General features: G+C 45.6%; 1 protein-coding gene across 4 annotated transcripts in view; it reads right to left on the bottom strand.

Annotated features, from left to right (window-relative positions):
* The window catches only part of SEC24C (SEC24 homolog C, COPII component), a 40,937-nt gene extending 39,939 nt beyond the window's left edge, over positions 1 to 998 (bottom strand). For 2 of the 4 annotated variants that reach the window (XM_075841659.1, XM_075841660.1), the window contains exon 1: positions 865 to 998. The gene's annotated coding sequence lies outside the window, so the exon portion shown is untranslated. The remainder of the gene's footprint in view (positions 1 to 864) is intronic. The other 2 variants (XM_075841662.1, XM_075841661.1) reach the window with 1 other exon arrangement.
* Between the last annotated feature and the right edge of the window lie 8,780 nt (positions 999 to 9,778).

Consider the following 9,778-nt stretch of genomic DNA (forward strand, 5'->3'; position numbering starts at 1 on the left):
ATTTAAAACAAACCGCTTGTTAAAAATTAGATTCAACGGTTTCTTACTACATCTGTATCTGGGAAAGCAGGGTGAAAACCAACACTGGTACCATTACAGATGACATAGTGGCTGTCACTAGTCAGAGGTTTCCTAGAGATTAACAGTAGGGACTGCTTATGATCTCAGGGACCTTTAACACTGAAGAGAAACTGTAGAAAACTTTATTATAAAAATTATCAGAAATACAATAGAGATGGACAGAACAAGAACTCCATCCTATGCTAACCCAAGGCAAAGAAAAGATAGCGTACATTAAGAGGGAGCATGGATTAGTAGTTTCAATACCATTAGAGTAATCCCCATTAGGGACTTCCTCATGAATAATTTGTGAAGGTGCTATGTTTGCTAGGCAAAGCCAGAATAAGTTTGAATGATCACCTAGCAACAAGAGGCAGTGAATGCCAGTGACTACTCCATGCTCCTGTAGTCACCCACTATACTCCAGGGGCAGTCAGTCACTGGTGCAGATATTGTGTATCGTTTACACGTCTGATACAGCGGTGTATCTCTTCCTAATGACAGACATCCTCTATAGTAAGGCTGTGGACGCCATATACATATGAGGGGAGTGTAATGAAGGTTCAGGTCCTGTCAGGTAAACATCCGCTCTATGGTAGCCGGGAGGCTGTCAGTATACAGGTGAGCAGTCACACCTGTCACCCTAGGCCTGTAAGGTGCCTGCCTCCGGCCTCCTGACTGGAGCACTGACAGGCTCCCTCCACTGACATAGGACGGTGCCGGCCTAGACTTGCAGGTGCCCCGACCTCTGCTCCTAGACCCGTGCCGGTTCCCTAAGCCCGAAAACCTATGAGAGCAACTCACCTCCTTCCGTTCCGGCTCTTTCACTCACTTCCCGTCCGCTTCCAGAAAGCGTCGTCTCCAGTTCCTACCGGAAGTGAGGTAGGACTTGGGCTTCTCAGGCTTTGCCACGTCTACACTCCGCCCAGACAGGGAAAGCAACCTCACAAAGTGCACCGCGCAGACGCAAACTATGGTCACATGATATTCGATGCGCCTGCGCAATTAGGAAGTCTGCCATCTTTAATACTGGCAAAGCCAATACAGAGAATAAATGACAGCGTTGTAATTGATATTGAAAATGTGGCCATTGTAATATTACTGACTGGTTATGAAAACTGGCTTATGTACTGAGTAATAGTGCTGTTTCTAGAGAACAGCTGGAGAAGGAATTAAAGTACATGTATTCAGTGGTTTACATAAAGCCATATACAACATAATTGCAGATTTGATGAGGCCATGTTCACACAGGTCATACTTTACAGTGTTATTCGGAGCGTAAAACGCTCGTATTACGCTATAAAAATACTCTAGAAATACGCCTGCAAACCGCTACCCATTGATTTAAAGGGCTTTTACTATCAGGGACATTTATAACATCTGCAGGATATGTCATAAATGTCAGATAGGCACCTATCTCTAGATCAGGGCCCCCTAAACCCCGCTCTACTGCTCTGTGTTCCCGCTAAAGTGTGTGATTTCCTACCATGTTAGATGAACACAGCGTAGCTGGCATGCTACTCTATTTCAGTAAGGGTATGTGCACACACACTAATTACGTCCTTAATTGACGGACGTATTTCGGCCGCAAGTCCCGGACCGAACACAGTGCAAGGAGCCGGGCTCCTAGCATCATACTTATGTACGATGCTAGGAGTCCCTGCCTCGCTGCAGGACAACTGTCCCGTAGTGTAATCATGTTTTCAGTACGAGACAGTTGTCCTGCAGCGAGGTAGGGACTCCTAGCATCGTACATAAGTATGATGCTAGGAGCCCGGCTCCCTGCACTGTGTTCGGTCCGGGACTTGCGGCCGAAATACGTCCGTCAATTACGGACGTAATTAGTGTGTGTGCACATACCCTAACTACTATTTACTACTATGGGAGTAACGGAAACAGCGTAGCTCATGAGCTATGCTATTTTCTTCTTCATAATCGGAAATCAACCGCTTAAGCGGGAACACGGATATAAAAAACGGGGTTTATGGTGCCCCTTTCTAGAGATAGGTATCGGTCCCAGAGGTGGGACCCGCATCTATATGACATATATCACATATCCTGTGGATATGTCTTAAATGTCCCTTTAAATTGGAAATACACTGTGTAGTTCATATGAGACGTATGTTTACGCTGATGAATTACAGAGCACCTCGTAAAAATATGGCTAGTTTTACTAGCTGATTTTCTCATTGACCCTTCATAAAATGCTTTGAAAATACACCTCAAGAATTCCGGGTGAAAAAACGCACCATACGGTGGTACAGTTTTTCGCCCGGAATGTCCGCTGTGGAAAACTGCAAGAAAATGCGGAAAACTGCTAGCATGCCGGCCTGTAATTAGCTGCAGCGGAGGTCACATGGTATGAAGTGGAGGAAGGAGGGAGACGCCGGCCAGAACACTGAGGTCTGCGGTTGTGGCCGTCGAGGGGTATGTGAGGACGACAGGCCGCGAGCGCAGACGTTACAGTTCCCCCCTTTACGCCCCCTCTTTAATGAGGGTAGGGGCATTAAGGTTTTCTTCTGGCTCCCAGGACCTTTCCTCAGGACCAAACCCTCTCCAGTCCACTAAATATAAAGTCCTTCCTCCTATTCTCTTGTAGTCCAGCATCTCCTTTACTTCGAACACATCAGAAGAACCGCTGGAAACAACTGCAGGACTAGGAGCTTTACTGTAGTGGTTTTGAACCACAGCTTTCAGGAGAGAGACTTTAAAGGATTTTGAGATTCTGAGGGTAGGAGGCAGCCGAAGCTTATAGGAGAGAGGGTTAATCTGTTGCAGGTTCTCAAAAGGTCAGAGGAACCTGGGAGCAAATTTGTATGAGGGCACCTGCAAGCGAATTGTTGAATGTCGTCTTCCACTCGCCACCTCGACGGATTCGGATCAAGTTTTGGGCCCCACGCAAGTCCAGTTAAGAGGAGATCCTGGCTCCTCGTATATGGTCAAATAATTTGTAGATCAGTGGCAATGGGTATTTATTCTTGACAGTGATCTGGTTGAGACCACAGTAGTCAATGCAGGGTCAAAGAGATCCGTCTCTTTTTTTTACAAAGAAGAACCTGGGCCCCCGGCCGGGAGAAGGATTTTCGTATGAAACCTCTCTCCAGATTCTCCTTGACATAGGCTGACAAGGACTGAGTCTCTGGCAAGGAAAGGGGATATACCCGTCCATGGGGGGTGAAACATCTGAAACCAGTTCAATCGGACAGTCGTAAGACCGGTGTGGAGGAAGCATCTCAGCCTCCTTTTTGCTGAAGACGTCCGTTAAAGACTGAGGCAGAGGAGGCAGGACAGAACGGATGTGTAACAGGCAGCGGTAGAGACATTTGGAGCCCCATTGGAGAACTTCTCTGGAATTCTAGTCAAGGACTGGGGCATGAAGCCGGAGCCAAGGCAGACTCAGCAAAACAGGATTGACAGCTTTAGGCAAGATGAGAAATGCAATTTGTTCAATGTGGAGGGCTCCAACTTGGAGCTTCAGTGGCTTGGTCTCAGACACGATAGGATCGGGTAGAGGAAGTCCATTGACCGAAGCAACAGCCAGAAGCATCTCCAGAGGGACCGTGGGCAACTGGAGATGATCCACTAGGTCTTGTTGGATAAAGTTTGCCGCGGACCCTGAGCCCAGGTAGGCAGAGACCCGGTGCATCTTCTCGTCGGACACTATAGTCACAGGAATGGACAGTTTGGGAGAGAATTTCTTATGTAGCGCCGTTCTACCTAGGGTTGTCTCTCCAACCAATCCTAGGCGCTGGAGTTTTTTGGCTTCTGGGGACACAAACGTACAAAATGGCCTTCGAGGCCGCAATACAGAGTCCCGAAGTGCGTCTGCGTTGTTTCTCCTGGACTGACAGCTTGAGACGGTCCACTTGCATAGGTTCAGCTGGTGGAACAACTTATGAGGGCAGCAGAGGTTGCTTAAATGTAGGAGCCAGCCTAGGGAATCTTCTGTCCCGTTGGACCTCTTGCTACCGTTCCTGGATCCTCATGTCAATCCGGGGAACCAGAAAAATGAGATAGTCTAGGGTAGGTGGCAGATCTCGAGCTGCAAGCTCGTCTTTAATATTGGAAGACAGTCCCTGCTAGAAGGTAGCCACCAAGGCCTCGTTGTTCCAGGTCAGCTCTGCTGCCAGTGTACGGAACGGAATTGCGTACTCGCCCACGGTGGTGTCTCCTTGGCGAAGGGTCAACAGAGATGCAGCTGCAGAGGAGACTCTCCCAGGTTCCTCAAATACTGTGCATAAATTGGGGCACCTGAGGGATAAAGTTGGTGCAGGATCCCAAAAAATTGGCGGTACTATAGGATTACTAGTTCCCACATGTGCGCCTGTGGCTCTGGCAACAGCAGCATCTTCCATAGGGGGAGTTGTTGCGGAAGCGTCCGAAGCAGTACTGGTAGTGTCATCATAACGTATTTCCACTTCTGAAGCGGTTCCTGTGTCACTGCCTGAATCAGGGCACAAAATAGCATAAGCCTGCTCTAGAGAAATGGAAATAAACACTAACTAAAAAAATAGGGGGGTTTATTACAATGTAATGTAATGTATTTTTTGTGTTTTTCACTGTAACTGTTTGTATCTATTCTCTCCACAGGTCTCTGTCTCTCCTCTCATAAAACCACAACTGAGAGGGGAGGCGGAGAGCAGAGGAGAGAGCCCGCTGTTTACATTCAGCGGGTGCTGATCACTGTGATAGGGTGTTCACAGCGATCACCTTCTCCTATCAGAGGGTCCTCTAACGTTGTCTCCAAGCCCCCAGCTGTCACTTAACAGCTGAGGTTTGGAGATATCCGCGCTGCTTGCAGCGCGATCTCGTTCTAAAGCGCTCCCGTGGAAAGGCGGCGCTCTAGAATAAAGCCCACTAATGACTGCCGTGAAAAGGCGTATCGGCGGTCATTAAGGGGTTAAACCCCACTCATCAAAGATAAGTAACCACACAACAACAATATTGTGGCAAATACTGTTTATTTGTGGCAATAGCCGCTGTTTATTTACAAAAGCATGCAGCTCAGTTGGGCAAACACAACCGATTGAGGCACTTCACATTATGGGCCGGGCTCATTTGACTCCCCGCCCTCGCACCAACTAGGAGGCAATGGTGCCCACATACCTTCACTGGCTCCCTCTTAGCAACCACTGGTCTAGCTAAACGTCAGAATTCTGGACCAGCCATACAGCATGTGTCCCACCACAGTGAAAGAACCCTGCTGCACATCTTGTTGGGTTATCTTGCTGTGGCCCATAGCTACCGACTCCGTGTGTGTGAAGTGCCACAATCCTGCCTTACAACAAAACTTATAACAAGGGCTCAGTGGGGGGTGGTTGCTTCTTCCTGTAAGTAAAAGCAAAATTAGACTGCCATCCCTTTCCTGCCATGCCTTAAATCCCCCTACTATATTCCATTCCTAATCCCCTCACCCAATTACCTTCCCACCTATTCACCTGCTTAAACTGCCCCCCTATTGTCCTCCCCCCGGACTACCGGGCACCACCAGCCATGTGGCCAGAGCCATATTGAATAAAGAAACCCCTAATTTACATTATCCCATTATACCATATCTAATTATCTAAGGCTACCCACTACCCCTTTCTTACTGGGGTCCATATGACCATCGTTATGGTTCCTTATGGGCATTTTTCTATTTTCACACTAATTAACAGAAAAGATATCCGAAAAGTTATTAAACCATATTTCCAGGATCCGTGTGTCCTGTCATGTGATCATGTGCTTATTTATATGCAGGGGGTGTTTTTACTTATGTACTAATCAAAGTAGGCACAGAAGACATTACAACTAGATTATGGGGATATACCTAAGGTTGGCAAGCATGGTGAGAGGAGAAGGAAAGGAAGTTCTTTTTGCATAGTAGCACGCAGCCTCTGTGATTGGGTGGTAAGAAAGCAATTATCTATAGCCTACAGAATGCCTGTTAGATATGCTGTGAATATACAGTGGCCTAGCTATAGGGGTCGCAGCTGTCATAATTGCGACCAGGCCCTGGAGCCAGGGGTGCTCACGGCACTCCGCACCATTTGTATCCACTTTTACTGTAGTAACTGGCGCCTATGTTATAAACTACACCGGCCCCTTTACTACAGTAAGCCCTTATTCACACGACAGGTTTTCCCGGCCGGGTGACGGCCGTTCATAAAACGGCCGTCACCCGGCTGCAGTAGGAACAATAGTCCCCTAATGGGGCTATTCACACTACTGATTTTTTGACGGCCCGGGAAACCTGGCTGTCAAAAAATGGGACACGTCCTATTTTCGGCCGTTTACCCGGCCGCCCGGCTCCCATAGAAGTCTATGGGGCCGGGTAATACACGGCCATCACCGGAATGTGTCCCGAGTGATGGCCATGTATTCCGTCGCTCGCTCCCTCCTCACAGCGCAGAGTGCATGTGCTGCTGCGGCTGCTACTATTGTAGCGACGCCACTATAGCAGAGCAGGGAGGTATTTCCCTGCTCTGCTATGTGCTAGCCCCACTTCCCCATGTGTTCGGGGATTCCGCTCCTGGACAGAGCACTTGATGTCTCTGTCCATATCTGGACAGTGACATCAGGGGAAACTCCTGAAGCAGAATCCCCGAACACATGGGGATTCCCCTTCAGGAGTTGCCTCTGATGTCACTGTCCAGATATGCCCAGCCCGGAACGGATGCAAAACGAATGCAAACCAGCTAGGAAAAACTGCCAATTTTATCGGCCGACACTCGGGCTCGGGCGGGACCCTGTCGTGTGAATAAGCCCTAACAGCATACTTACCGCTGCTCCAATCAATGACCTCCTGATTGCAGTTGAGCAGTGAGGAGGAACAGGGGGTTCAGGACCCCGTTTTTCACAATTGGTGGCGGTCCCAGTGGTGAGACCCCATCAATCAGAAGATTATCACCTATCATGTGGATAAAAAGTAAAGGTTCTCTTCTTTCCAAAATTGATTTATTATTTGACACTCATAGTTGTGTTAACAAGTGTGTTTATGTCTACCTGGCTTAATGTAAGTAGTACTAACCACAGTGCCTCCATAAAAGGAACAGCTTTAGAAACCCTATAACATTGTCAGCCAAAGTGCCCCTATAATATGTGCCCCACTAAAATTGACAGCCAAAGTGCCCCTGTAACATGTGCCCCTATAACATTGTCAGCCAAAGTGCCCCTGTAACATGTGCCCCTATAACATTGTCAGCGAAAATTCCCCTGTAACATAGTTGCATAGTTACACACATAGTTACATAGTTACATAGTTACATAGTTTGTACGGTTGAAAAAAGACACATGTCCATCAAGTTCAACCAAGGGATGGGAAAGGAGAAGTAAAAAATTTCTACACATAGGAGCGAATACTTTTTTGTTCTAGGAAATTATTGAAGCCTTTTTTAAAGCTATCTACTGTCCCTGCTGTGAGCAGCTCCTGCGGTAGACTATTTCATAAATTCACCGTTCCCACAGTAAGTCCGGATTGACATGAGCGTGTGCATTTTGCGCGCACAAAAAAAGCTGCGTTTTGCGCACGTTTCAGTTCCGTGTGTCATCAGTGAATGGTGCGTGGCTGTGTGATTTTCACGCATATGCCATCCTTATGACACGCGGTTTTGATGTTTAGAAAAAGAAATGAAGGAAGTGCTTTTATTTTTTCCTTCATTTCTTTAACTACTGTTGCGCGAATCACACGCGACACACGGAAGTGCTTTTATATACTGTACAAATGTACAGTATATAAAAGTATCTGGAGTTCATCATACAAAGTAATGATCAGGGAAACAGGGAATTATAGATTCAACTTAATGTCCTTTTTAGTAGGTTGTACACCTTTAGTTCTGAGATCTGGATTGACACGCATTTGTAAATTGTTAGCAGTTTTCATGTTTTATTCTATTCTACCTATGACTAAATGACGGACTGCACTAAACAAGGCAGAAATTCATGTAGGTCTCATAGACCATTTGTGCTTCTGTCTATATCACTTGACGTAGGAGTATTGCCAATTTGTGTCCTAGAAGATACGCGTCCTGGAATAGTTGTAAACAGTGGCAGCGCACTCAAGCATTCTTCACATTATTGCTCATTGCTCTGGTTAGTTCTATGACGTGCACTTTCCACTGTGATTTATTCGACTTGTCCTCTGCTGGCTGAAATCACACATGCAGATTTTGATGAGTCTTTTTTTCTAGCTGAAGCCAAGAGTGGAACCAAAAGAAAGAGAAATTATAAAGGAAAGACTGATAGTTCTCTGTCCTTTCCTATCCAGTTATCAGTTTGGCTAAAAAAATTGTGTCAAAAACTGCCACAATAACTACATGTGGAAAGTCATCCTGAGGTTAGATTCACACGAGCGTTTACGTTTTGCGTCCACAAAAAACGGGACATGTTTTTCATATGTTGCAGTTCCGTCTGCCATCAGTGTTTGTTCCGTGTGGCATCGGTTGTTGATGTCAGTGTTGGTGCACATTTCGTTCTTTTTTTTTCTTGGCATTTCAAGGAACTGGTGCGTGAAACACGGACAGCACACGGATAGGCATCCGTGTGCTGTCCGTGATTTTCAAGAACGCACAAGAATAGGACATGCAGTGAGTTTCACACAACGGAAACACGCTGCGTGAAACTCACTGCATGTCTGAATTGCCCGTTGAATTGCATATTTCCATGTGAATAAAGCCTTAGGCCAAGCTTTCACTGCAAATAAAAACACATTTGCTGCTGCGGCAATAGTTTTAGTCTCTCTTCACATCACGTTTTCCCTTATGTCGTATATAAATCTCCCAACAAATGTACTGAATGTAAACGCCTGACGTATGCCACTCGATGCCATACAGTGGCATACGTCGCCCATAGGCTTGTCTGTTAAAAAACGTAGCAAAAAAAAGTATACCATTCATTGAAAATACCTGACTTTTTTTGACAGTCACAGATATGTGATATTGGATTATTTTCCTCAATAAATAAATAAATGACCAAGTCTAATATTTTGTATTAATTTTTTCTGTTTAGTTTTCTTTATCTACTTTAAGGACTTGTATGAAAATCTGATGAAGTTTTAGGTTAAATTGATGCAGACATATAGAAAATTCTGAAGGGTTCACAAACTTCCAAGCACCACTGATATAGATATATATAGATAAAAAAAATATGCAAGGAAGCAGCACTCCAAAGATATCAAAACAGGTTTATTCACCACCGCATCTTAGTGCAACGTTTCACCCTCACATTGAGGGCATTTTCAAGCATTATGCAATAAACCTGTTTTGATATCTTTGGAGTGCTGTTTCCTTGCATATTATTTGTAATTGGATTTTGGGGAGAGGTCACTCCTCTGGAAGGCTCTGCACCCGCTGCAAGGTTTGCTTCACAGTGCTGCTCCAATTATTTACATTGTTTAGGTATATAGATAGATAGTTCTTTTTTTATTCTATCTAACATGTCCGTTAACCCCAAAAATGAAGGAAGAAAATGTTGCTGCATAGGAAATTGTGAAGAGATGGTCATAAAACACAATCATTATAGTGGATCGGTCAGATATTTATTCTTCCCTATCTGAGTACAGCATATAGAAGCGACAGACAAGCTGATTTCAGCGTACTGTCATTTATTAGTTAATGTTCTGTAGTTTAGGATTCAGAACTTATATTTGCAGTGCGCAGCCACCTCAAGTATAATTCCAAATATATTCAGATTCACGCTCCATCCGCCCCGCAGCCTCTGATTGCCACTTTTCTCCCTATTA

Source organism: Rhinoderma darwinii, chromosome 11, assembly GCF_050947455.1.
Source record: "Rhinoderma darwinii isolate aRhiDar2 chromosome 11, aRhiDar2.hap1, whole genome shotgun sequence".
Taxonomy (NCBI): Eukaryota; Metazoa; Chordata; class Amphibia; order Anura; family Rhinodermatidae; genus Rhinoderma; species Rhinoderma darwinii.